Source organism: Delphinus delphis, chromosome 2 (assembly GCF_949987515.2).
Source record: "Delphinus delphis chromosome 2, mDelDel1.2, whole genome shotgun sequence".
Taxonomy (NCBI): domain Eukaryota; kingdom Metazoa; phylum Chordata; class Mammalia; order Artiodactyla; family Delphinidae; genus Delphinus; species Delphinus delphis.
Genome location: NC_082684.1, coordinates 159925278 through 159937981, shown reverse-complemented (window position 1 = coordinate 159937981; position 12704 = coordinate 159925278). Strand labels below are relative to the sequence as shown.

General features: G+C 43.6%; 1 protein-coding gene across 1 annotated transcript in view; it reads left to right on the top strand.

The window, feature by feature from the left end:
* The window catches only part of CCNY (cyclin Y), a 129239-nt gene that overhangs the window by 23025 nt on the left and 93510 nt on the right, over positions 1–12704 (top strand). The window lies entirely within an intron of this gene.

Below are 12704 nucleotides of genomic sequence, written 5' to 3'. Positions count from 1 at the left end.
CTGTGTGGGCCGTGCTGTTGCTTAGTGTGAACACTAACCCGGAAGCTTGGGCTGTGCTTTCATTCTTTATTACTCAAGCCCCAATTTATCCTCTTTGCCTACCCTTTTCCTTTTGATCTAAAGCTTTCTCTGGTGATGGAAAGGTTCCATATCTGTGCTGTCCAGTATGGTGGTCACCAGACACATGTGGCTACTGAGCACCTGAAATGTGGCTAGTGTGACTGAGGGACTGAGTTTTACATTTTATCTAATTGTAAAGAGTTTTACTGTGGATAGCCACTTGTGGCTGGTAGCTGCCGTTGCTCGTTCCTTAATACTACTTTGAATGCCAATTTAAGTGTAAAGGGACTGGATGTAGACAGTCAGTTCTCCATTGTTCAATATAAAATCTCCATTAAAGCAACACAGAAACCATGTTGACTCTGCTTTTGCTTTAGGGCTACCTTAGTGAGAGGCACCTTTTGGGTACCTTTTTTGCGTGCGAGATCTTAGTTCCCCGATCAGGGATGGAACCCTGGCCTGGCAGTGAAAGCTCTGAGTCCTAACCACTGAACTGCCAGGCATTCCCCTTGGATACCATTTTAAAACATAATTTTTTTCACATAAACTTTTCTATGTCAGTAAGGATACTTTTATCTCGTCATTTTTAATCACTATTGTAGTGTTCTGTTTTATGGCTCTGCCATCATTTACTTATCTCCTATTTATCCTTTTAAAATATTGCATACAATTTTTATGTTACATGCAATTCTTAGAAGACTAATTAATGTACATTCTTTTGTGGGGGTACATCTTTGCTTTGGTCCTCAGGAAATTCCAAGGAGTAGAATTTCGCAGTCAAAGCGTAGGTGTATATTAGAGTTTTGTTTTGTTTGGTATTTACTGCCAAAGTGCCCCTGATGCCGCCGCTTCTCCTCGCCAACGCCCCCTCCCCCGCCCAACAAGTTTGCACCCAGTTTACTCTCTAAACTGGCATTTGTGGAAGGTTGTTCATCAGAGTGAAACACATTTTAGGAGTTGTGTGTTGACACAAAGGCAGCTTTGAGGGGGCATCTGCACATTCCTAAATCTTCTGTTTGTCTTTTCTTTCTGCGCTGTTCAGGGCAAAGATACAGTGACCTTGAACGTGGTGTGGTGTTAGACACTTGGCTTTCTGGGTTGACCTTGTGGGTGATGCTTAAACGGCACCTCCTGGGGCAGGGTTGGGGCTCGTTCGGCAGGTCCGTGGGGAGCTCTTGCCACTTGTTATGCGGTCCTGCGCTGTCGGGTCGCTCAGTAAGAGAAGCTGGTCCCTGGACGTCGAGCCTGGAGCCTTCAGCCCTCTCTCCACAGGCCTGCTGCCCCAGGATGGTGGCCCCGGCTGAGCACAGGCGTGCCATGTTCACGGCCCGTGTGTCTCCTGCTGGACTGAGTGAGCCGTCTGCGGTCAGGTCAGTGCTGCCAGTCTGGCGCTGAAAATAGGTGTTATTTTACATTTGGGACAAAAGGGGGCCTTTTTCTTTCACACTTTTCTTAGGATGCTATCTAATCTGTTGAAAATGGTCTCAAGTTCAGAGGCTTCTTGAAAGAAAGTAGCCTGCCTTATTCTTAATTTATTTTTATTTTTAAAGACAACTTTTTAAAGAGCAGTTTTCACAGCAAAATAGAGAGGTAAGCAGACTTCTCATCTGTGTCGTGACCCCACACCTGCAGAGCCTCCTCACCACCAACATCGCCTACCAGGATGGAACTTGCTACAGTTGATGGCCCTACACTGACACGTCATCATCACCCAAAGTCCGTGTTTACATTAGGGTTCACTCTTGGTGCTGTACATTCTTTGGGTTTGGACAAATACATAATGACATGTATCCACCATTACTGTGTCGGATGGAGTATTTTCACTGCCCTAAAAATCCTCTGTGCTCCACCTGTTCATCCCTTCTTCCTCCCAACTCCTGGCAACCACTGATCTTTTTTTTATTGTTTCCATAGTTTCTCCTTTTCCAGAATTGCATGTAGTTGTAATCAGACAGTCTGTAACCTTTTCAGACTGCCTTCTGTCACTTAGTAATATTCATTTAAGGTTCCTCTATGTCTTGTCGTGGCTTAATAACTCATTTCTTTTTAGCACTGAATAATATCCCATTGTCTGAATGTGCCACGTTTGTTTATCCATTCACCTACTGAAGGACATCTTGATTGCTTCTGAGTTTGGGCAATTCTAGATAAAGCTGCTATAAACATCTGTGTTCAGGTTTTTGTGTGGGCTTAAGTTTTCACCTCCTTTGGGTAAGTACCAAGGAGAGTCATTACTGGATTGTATGGTGTGAGTACCTTTAGTTCAGTGAGAAGTTGCCAGACTTTCTTCCAAAGTAGCTGTACCATTTTGAATTCCCACCAGAAATGAATGAGAGTCCTTGTTGCTCCATGTCTCACCAGCGTTTGGTGGTGGTGGTGTTAGATTTGGGCCACTCTAATAGGTATGGAGTAATATCTTGTTTTAATTTGCATTACCCTGATGACACATGCTTATTTGCCTGCATTTTAGAGAAAGTGATAATTTAAAAATTCTGGTGGGAACTGAGCTCTACTAGAATTGACCCTGAGGCAGTGCAGCACTATTAGCACGGAGATGAAATCCCCAAACTTTAGAATGGATGGTGAAAAGCTTTCTCTCTGAACAGGCATTGAACGTGTAAAATGTGTCGGGCTGTACGTGGATGGGAATAACTCAACACTTGCTTATCAGACAGTAGAGGAGTTATGTGGGAAATAAGATATACAATGAAAAGTCACAGAAGAAGAAGGCTTTATTAGATCTATAAGAAGGTGAAAGAGGCAAATGTGTTAATGTTCGTGGAGCACCTGCTGCGAGTGCCTGGGCCTGTTTCATCACTTCCCTCAGCCTCAGTTTCCTCTTCTGTGAAATGGGATAATAAAAAAATCTACCTCAGAGACTTGTGTGGGGGATAAAAATGGGTAAAAAGATCAAGATCACTTACTTTGGTACAAAATAAGCACTCAAGAAATACTAATTTATTAATAATATTACTAGGTAAAGGTCATTTCTTGTGAGATGACATGGGCTCAAATCTCATGGATCTTATTGAATAAAACAAACACCTTAAAACTTGGGACAATTTAGGCATCTCTGGATTCAGAGTCCAGAGTGGTGACCATGGAACCTTGGAACCAGCGAGTCAGGCATCTGTGGAATGCAGCTCTCCACGAGGCTGGCTCCCCGGCGGCCTATTCTGTGGGAGTCACGCTGTTTGTTGGTGGAGGTGGGCAGGGTTGTCAGGGCACCCCTGTACCTGTGTTTTTTCCCTGGACACCTTCACAGGTTTGCAGTCTGAAAGTGATTTTCCTAAACCAGAAAAAGGCACGTCTGAATGACCAGAAGTAAAAGATTTCATTTAACAAAACCTCCTCTCAGAGGACCTCTCATTTTGCCCAGTCTCCTGAGTAATGGGATACAAAGAACAGCCACACACAGATTCCCCGCTTCCATCCCTCTGTAAAACTTTGGAGTATAGTTGCTGGTTTAAAGAGCTTGGTTACTACCTAGATGGAAGGCCATTTTTTATCAACATGAGGAAATGGGTAAAATTATCAGAAGAGCGATTTAGGTGCACATGCCAAGGAAACTCTTGAAAATAAGAAAGGTTAGAGCTGGAATTGATTACAGGTGAGGCAACAAAGTCTTCTTGCCTGGAGGGCAGTACAACAGAGGTGAGAACTGCTCCTTTTGGAAGGCAGCTGTGTAGTGGGAAACACCTACCCAGAAATCAGGAGACCTGCTATAATGTTTACTCGGTTCGAGGACCTGTCACTGTTGTGGCCTCTCAGGCGCAGGCCCAGCGGCCATGGCTCACGGGCCCAGCTGCTCCTCGGCATGTGGGATCCTCCCGGACCGGGGCACGAACCCGTGTCCCCTGCATCGGCAGATGGACTCTCAACCACTGCACCACCAGGGAAGCCCCGAGGCTTCACGTTTTTAATCCTCATCTTTAGGATTGATTTGCAGATTGTGTCCCAGTATTTTTCATTTGCAGAAACTGCGCTACCACAAAAATGGAAAAATCGTAGTCTTCTCCTAATTTGCAAAAAGAAAAAAAATTTTTACAATGCATTGATAAGCTTTCCTTTGTTCTGAGTTTTTCTTATATAAAATTGTCTTAAACTTTTTTGCTTCTTTTCATCTGCAAATGAGTATTCATAGATAATACATGGACTTGTTATTTTCACAGATGTGGTTGTCATTGTATACTCTGCTAGGCTGTCAGAGGCATCTCTGTACCGGTGAAACCATTCCCAGTTTGCAGTGGAGCCATCTGCATCCCCGCCCAGAGACCGGAGGGCTGCCCTGGAGCACTGACTGCCCTGCAGGGCCCTTCCCAGTGGAATTAAAGACAGAATTTTGAAGGAAAGAGTCATAAAATCCTAGATTTTAGAACCTCAGAGGGGCCTCAGAGATCATCTTACTGTCTCCTTAACTGAGGCTCCGAGTTATATCCCAGGTCACAAGGCTGCTGAAAGGCTGATCAGTGGGGCTGGCCAGCAGCTCTCCAGACTCCAATCTGGTGTACTTTCCACCACTGAATTCTGAGATCTCATCGCTCTATTGAGAAACCCTTCAGTGTTTTCCACTTTCCTGGTGTATAGGAAGGAGTGGCAGTATCCTGCCTGTTATCTTGAGGAACTTCCTGCTGGTCTGACTTCATGGACACCGCCCAACTTGCTTTGTGGAAGTAGTCCAGTGCCAAATGCACAAAAAGCGTTCTGGACTAAATTCATCATCAGGCAGAAACTGCCTTGCACTGTGATATGGACAGGGTTAGTTAAGAGTGTCTGAGGTGCTGGTGACTGTGTGGGCACTGACTTGCCCCTGCGGGTGTCAGTGGGACAGAGGAACAGAGCAGGACAGATGAGCTTTGACAGAGATCCCGCCTGGGACCTTGGACCCATTCGCACCATATTGCATCCCGCCAGAGGCTTCAGCCAAACTGTTAAGGGCATGAACATTGTCTGGTTTCAGGGGTAGATTTGTTATTCATCACATTCGGAAAGCCAAGGATGAAAGGCTCAACAGAGTCCAGGGAGGTTGTGGTCTCTGGCAAGTCCTAAACGGAACTGTTTCTGTGATCCCTGAAAACTTGGATTCTTTTTTCTTTTTTTTTTTTGCAGTACGCGGGCCTCTCACTGCTGTGGCCTCTCCCATTGCGGAGCACACGCTCCGGACGCGCAGGCCAAGCGGCCATGGCTCACAGGCCCAGCTGCTCCGCGGCATGTGGGATCTTCCCAGACCGGGGCACGAACCCGTGTCCCCTGCATTGGCAGGCGGACTCTCAACCACTGTGCCACCAGGGAAGCCCTGGATTCTTGCTTTCAGAAAACACAGAAGAAATTCCAATCAATTTTTTTATGGGAAAGAGTTATGAAAATATAAGAGAATAAATTCTTGGCTTTGTTGACTTGAAAAAGAAAAACGCACAGCGTTAGGGCTGTGAGTTTCAGTTTGATTGGGGGGGTGGTCCCATTAAGGACTGCAGCCTGGCAGACAGCCTCTTGGATAGCTCTGAGGGCTTGCTCCACCGAGACACGCATGTGTGTGATTTTGGTGAAGGGTTTGTGTAATCAGGCACGCCTCTCAGTAGAAGTTGCTGCTAGTCACGAGCAACAGATATCTATGTTAATGATTTTGGTGCTTTTCTAAGTATGGGAAGATGCCAGCATCTGTGTTCATAAAATTTTCTCCTAAAAATACCTGTGTGAGGGCCTGTTCTGCCTGTTTTCCCAGAACATGGAGTGCCTCATTCCTGATCTTCACCCTGAATTCCTTTCATGGTGTACTATAGGTAGAACTGGATGGTGGACAGCATTCTTTGTTTTATAGCTTAATATACCCATTTGAGAAAACTGCTCCATTGGGCCTTCCTCTATTAAATTTTTCTTCCCTGAGATTTTCACAGGATTTTTATTAGTGTTCTGAACCGACTTAGGTGAGCTGAACATATATAAAAATTTGCAATTGAGGTGTGTTCCTGAGATGAAGCCTACTAATGTGTGATGGAGTATTTTTCTGCTTCTGCACGTTATCACATTCGTGAGTTTCACAAATTGGACCCCAGAGAAATCAATATTTTTACTAGATTAGAGGTGACCAAATATCTTAATAAAGTGCATTTGAATTCTGACTTGTGTTACTCTAGGCTTGGCAGACCACTTCTGAGAGCATTTAAAAGGGTGACTGGTACACTGTTCTGGATCAGAATTCCCCAGATGGCTATTTGAAAACACAGATTTCTAAATCAGAATTTGCAAGGATGGAACTGTGGAATATGTGTTTTCAGTAAATTGCTCAGATGATTTGCCCTAAAGCCTTAGCTCCTACAAGCCTCACTACAACCCCGAGATTTCACTGTTGAGGGCATATGCTCATAGAGGGGAGGTGAATTCTGTCTTTCACCCTACCCATATTCTTTGGGCATTTATGTGTATTTGGTGTGTGCCTAGAAGTGGGCTGGTTATGAAGCCTCAGTTGAACGTTGTTCTAACTTAGCTAGTTATAGACATTGCATGATAATGATCAGGGATCTTCTGTTTCTATTGCTGTGTGGTTGGTTATCTGGAGACTTGGCCAGGTAGTGTTACTACTTTGGATAGAAGCTCTTAAGCTCTGTTCATTGTTGATTGCCTCTCAGATAGCTTATTTCACTTTTTGTTCTGTGAGGTTTTTTTTTTTAAAAAGGCTGGACATCTTTTCTTGTCATCCCCACCTAGCCTGTGTGTCCCTTCACAGCAGGGACTGTATGTGGATGATGTCGGTAACAGCACTGCCCAGCGTTGCCGAGGAGACGCAGGAGGAAACATGGTACCTGGTTAGTGATGGCGGACTGGTGAGAGGGGACCTCCTCTTCCTTTCTGTTGCCACTGTTGCCACAGTTGCTCCTGCTCTCATTTCTTAAGGCTGGACTCAGTGGTCTCCTTGGGCCCCTCTGCTTTCAAGACCCATCCTTCACCACCCTGCCAGGCTAACCTGCAAATGCCAGTTTGAAGAGTCCCTCCCTCCTCAGTGACCTTCGCTGACCCTCCCTGACCTGGGAGGCTTTCCACAATTTCACTTCTGCCTGCTTTTCTAAACATCTCACCTTGCCCTTTCAAACTAAGTCTGTCCCAGTTGGGACCTGTTTTTTCATCCTCCACACAGTTTTAAATGTGGGGCTCGAGCTGAGGAGGGTAAGGACAGGGCAGAGATGTTGTAAGTGTTCCCATGGCATAGACTGCAGGGCCCGGGACGGGACGTGGGGATGCAGCACCCACCCGGTTTGGAATTCGAGTGGAAAAGGGTGGTCAGAGTTAGGACAAGAACCAGAAGAGGCAACCACAGAGGTCCAAGGAAGAAACAACTTCAAGACGAAGAGGATGATCAGCAATACTGAGTGTTCAGGCGAGTGGGTTCCATTGCATTTGATGAGCGAAGGATGGCAGTTTGGTGTGTTCTGTAAAGATTTCGGTGGGAACAGAAGTTAAATTGCCCAGCAGTGGGGGGCCAGACCACTTATTTGTGAGATTTGAAAATGAAAAGGCAGGTTTTATTTATCCCCCCCCCCCTCCACCCCCGGCAAATGACAGATTCTTAGGTGTTTTGAAGGCCCAGAGGATGGAGCTGGTATAGAGGGGAAGAAGATTCAGAATAATTTAAAGAGCGATCGTAGAGGAGGAGGAGGAGGAGGGTAGGGATGGGGTTCCCCCAGGAACTCCGTTGCCTCTGACAGTCAGGAAGGAGGAGAGGGCGGAGGCAGGCGGCAGCGCTGGGTTCTGTCGGTAGGAGAGGAGTCTCACTGGTAGCAGCGTGCGTGGGATAGCTTGCACTGATTCTGCAGAGATTAGTCTTGGAAAGGTCTGTCTTGTGTTATCCTCTTCTCTTCACAAAGCTTAGGTGACTCACTGTCTCAGGCGTGAGCCCGGTGCCTTCCGTGGTGCCCAGGCCATCGCTTGTCTGCCTTCGAGGACCCCCTGTCCTGTGTGTCATTCTCTCGACAGGCCCGGCTGTTTGCCGATGACGTGCCTTTGCTCATGCTGGCTCAGGCCTTGGCCGGCATGACCCTTTCCTGCTCCGCCTTCCTCCTCTGCTCATTAGGTGTTGGTTAACTGTAGATCTCATCCCATAGAGAATGGAAACACATTTCTTAAAATTATGGTTATTTTTAGTCATGCTTTTATTTCCTCTGCTAGGTTATAACTGAAAGGATTTTTAAATCCAGGAATAATTTTAACTGTAATAAAATGTAATAAGAAAATGTATGTAAATATCAGAGGATAAGCCTGAGTTGGGCTGACTTGAGTTTGAATCCTGGCTCTGCGTCTCCCTGGGTGTGGCGTGGGGTGGTTACATCCTGTCACCTTATTAACCTACAAAGTGGGGATCATGAAACCTACCTTTTAGGGATGGGGGGCCCAGGCCTGGCACACAGTAAGTGCTCTGTAGTCCACACTACAGTTGTTAGTAACAGATTCCTTGCTTCCCGACAGCATTTGGCTGAACCTCGGGAGGGATGACGAGGTAGAGGAGAGCGGGTGAGTGTGCCCCCTTCTCCTCAGTGCAGTGCGGGCAAGGATGCGGGATTCTGCTCTGAACTTCCAGTCCCACGGCTGTGCACGTCGTGTAGTAAAGAGGTGGTGGATGCTCTTTATGACTGTGTTAACTTGTTTCGTGAAGTGCCCTATGCAAATAGTGGTTTCGTTGTTTTCCTGGTGATTGCATAGAAGGAAGCACATATTTATTCTAGCAAAGTAGTGTACACATAGTGTTGACATCATTTTTACAGGTTTTTTTTTTGGATTGGCAACTAGTTGGGAGTAGCACATAATTAGATATTTATCACATTTATGGCAAGAGATGCAGCTTATAAGATTAAAGTTTCCCCCATTAAAGTTGCTCTGCTTTGTCTTTGCCCATAGAACCCTGGGCATCTTGAAATGATTTATTTTCGGCCCTTTCCTTTTCAGAACAAATGCTGAGGCTTAGACATTTAGTAGGGCAGCTGTGTGAAGTATACATATTATATAGCTTATGAAACCAGAGAAGGAATATTACCGTGGGGTTAATTTTTTCTTGTTAATTTTTAATGTATTTGACATTGTTGCTGGATAGCTGATCCTTCCATTTTCTCTGTAGGAATACAGATGTTTCCTAACAGAGAAACAGGAAAAGAAGCTTTTTCTATGAGAACTCGACAAACCAATATAAATATTTTAAAAGAGTATTCTATTCTGTTCATCCCCATAGCCAGTCACACTGGGTTTTAGCTCTCATCCGTCTTTGTGACGAATGAGTGCACATTCAGTTTTAGTGCTGAAAATATGTCTCATGACATAGAGCCTGGTGATAAATGACACTTGTAACCTAGAGATTGTGTTGAAATGTTTTGCAGGTGCAGATGGGGTGGTGTTTCATAATTGAGCCAGTGGGAAGCCCCTCATTGAATGGTGATGCAACTTTGATCTTTGTGAAGTGTTTCTTGGTTTGTCAGATATGCATTCTGAAACAGTTTATGTTCATAGCATACTAGAAGTCTAACTAGAGGTCTCATATATGTGTCTCTGGAAAATAGGTAAATATGCCAAAGAGAATGCTGACAAAAAAGGGAGAAAATCAAGTCATTGTCCATGGAAGAGATTTGGATTGTTAAAACCAGGATGCAAAGGAGACAAAAGCGAATTGTCAGCACTTGTTACAAAGTGGTGCTGAGCAGGTACTCTGATGCTTGTCATTTGACAGAAAAGAATAAGGGTTAAGAATGAGGGTTCAGATTTTAAGAAAGGAAGTGGAAAAGCTCCAGGGAAAGACTGTGGATAGGTCAGTGCCCCTCCCTCCCTCCTTCCCTCCCTTCCTCCCTCCCTCCCTCCTTCCCTCCCTTCCTCCCTCCGTCCCTCCCTTCCTTCCTTCCGAGTGTTCATAGAAGCTTTATTTGGAAGAGCCCCAAACTGGAAACCACCCAGACGTCTTTAAACAGGTCAATGAGTACGTCATGGAATGCTACACAGCAATCAAAAGGAACGAACTACCTGCACATGTAACACCCTGGGTGCATCTCCAGAGTACTGGGCTAAGTGAAAGAAGCCAGTCCCCAGTGATGACATTGTGTGCAATCCCAAGTGTGGGGCCCTTCTCCTTTCATTTCCTGTGGTTCCTGCCCACTTTTCCACTCTTTCATCTCTCCTTCACTTTCATCCATAGTGTCTCTCTTTCTTCTGTTGTCTCTTCTGTGCTTCTTGGTTTCCCATAAAAGACTGCCTGTGACAGGCACCAGCAGGCAGACAGAGTGCTGCACTTCCTGTGCTTATTAAGCTCCTCTCCGTGCATCTGTCATAGCACAGACTTGGAGAGACGGATTCAAAAGTCACCCTTTAGAGTTTCAGAGGTACAGTAAAAGTAGCATAATTGCCCTTGTGGTCTTTCCATGCTGTAGCAAAAGGCAGGACTTCCTTTTTCTGGTAGTATTTCATTTTATATATGTCACAGCTTCTTTATCTATTCATCTGTCAGTGGACACTTGGTTTGTTTCCATGTCTTGGTTATTGTAAATAGTGCTGCTATGAACATTGGGTTGCAGGTATCTCTTCAACAGTGTGTTCTCTTTTTCTCTGGATGTATATCCAGAAGTAGAATTTCTGGATCATATGGTAGTTCTATTTTTAATATTTTGAGGAACCTCCATACTGTCTTCCATAGTAGCTGTACCAATTTACAATCCCACCAACAGTGCACAAGGGTTCCCTTTTCTCCGCATTCTCACCAGCATGTGTTATCTCTTATCTTTTTGATGATAGCCATTCTAACAGGCAGAGGTGATATCTCATTGTGGTTTTAGTTTGCATTTCTCTGATGTGTAATGATGTTGAACACCTTTTTGTGTACCTATTGGCCATCTGTATGTCTTCATTGGAAAAATGTCTATTTAGGTCCTTTGCCAATTTTTAATTGGGGTATTTTCTTGTTGTTGTTACTGAATTCTTTTATATGTTTTGGATATTAACCCCTTATCAGATGTATTATTTGCAAGTATCTTCTCCTATTCTGTAGGTTGTCTTTCATGTTTGATGGTTTCCTTTGCTGTGCAGAATCTTTTAGTTTGATGTAGTTCCACTTGTTTATTTTTTATTTTGTTGCTTGTGCTTTAGGTGTTATATCCAAAAAATCATTGCCAAAAACCATGTCAGGGAGCTTTATTTCTATGTTTTCTTCTAGGAGTTTTATGGTTTCAGGTCTTACATTAAGTCTTTAATCCATTTAGAGTTTATGTTTGTGAGTGATGTAAGATAGGGGTCTCGTTTCATTCTTCTACTTATGAATATCCAGCTTTTCAGCATCATTTATTGAAGAAACTGTCCTTTCTCCATTGTTTATGCTTGAATCCCTTGTGAAATATTAGTTGACTGTATATGCAGGGGTTTATTTTTGGGCTCTTGATTCTGTTCCATTACTGTATGCACATGGTTTTATGTCAGTATGTACTGTTTTGATTACTATAGCTTTATAATATAGCTTGAAATCAGGAAGTGAGATGCCTCCCACTTTGTTCTTCTTTCTCAGGATTGCTTTGGTTATTTGGGATATTTTGTGGTTTCACATACATTTTAGGCATTTTTTCTGTTTCTGTAAAAAATGCCTTTGGAATCTTGAATAGGGATTGAATTGAATCTATAGATGGCTTTTGGTAGTATGGACATTTTAACAATATTAATTCTTCCAGTCCATGAACATGGAACACCCTTTTATTTATTTGTGTCTTCTAGATTTCTTTCATCAATGTCCTGTAGTTTTCAGTGTAGAAGATTTTCACCTACTTGGTTAAATTTATTTCTAGGAATTTTATTCTTCTTGATGCTATTGAAAATGGGTTTTCTTTATTTCTTTTTCAGATAATTCATTGTTAGTATAGAAAATGCTGCTGATTTTTGTGTGTCAACTTTGTATCCTGCAACTTTACTGAATTTGTTGATTATATCTAATGGTTTTTTGGTGGACTCTTTAGGACTTTCTATATATAAAAATCATGTAATCTGCAAATAGAGCCAGTTTTACTTCTTCCTTTTCAAGTTTGATGCCTTTTCTTTTTCTTGCCTGATTGCTCTGCCTAGGACTTCCAGGACTGTGTTGAATAGGAATGTTGAGAGTAGGCACCCTTGTCTTGTTCCTGATTATAGAGGAAAAGCTTTCAACCTTTCACCGTGGAGTATGATGTTAATGGTGAGACTGTATTTTTCCTATAGCCATTTTTTTAATGTAATATGGATATTCTTTGATACTATACCAAAACTTGACAGGTGGTAGTTTACTGCAGGTTAGTTGCAATGTGGAATCTGAAACCATTTATTCTGTTACATTAAAATGTATTGATCTAGCTTGTACTTTGAATGGATCTTTTACCCATCCAAAATTTTGTAACATCATGCTTTGATCATCTGGAAAACATTGGTTTACCAAGTTATGCAGATCTTTTAAATATTGTCATATTTCATCCATCCATCTCTCTGTCTGTCTACCTAAAATTACACTTCCACTCACCTCTATCAATCTGTCTATCTAAAATTACACTTGACTCAGGACTTACCTGGTGGCACAGTGGTTAAGAAACTGCCTGCCAATGCAGGGGACATGGGTTTGAACCCTGGTCTGGAAAGATCCCACATGCCACGGAGCAGCTAAGCCTGTG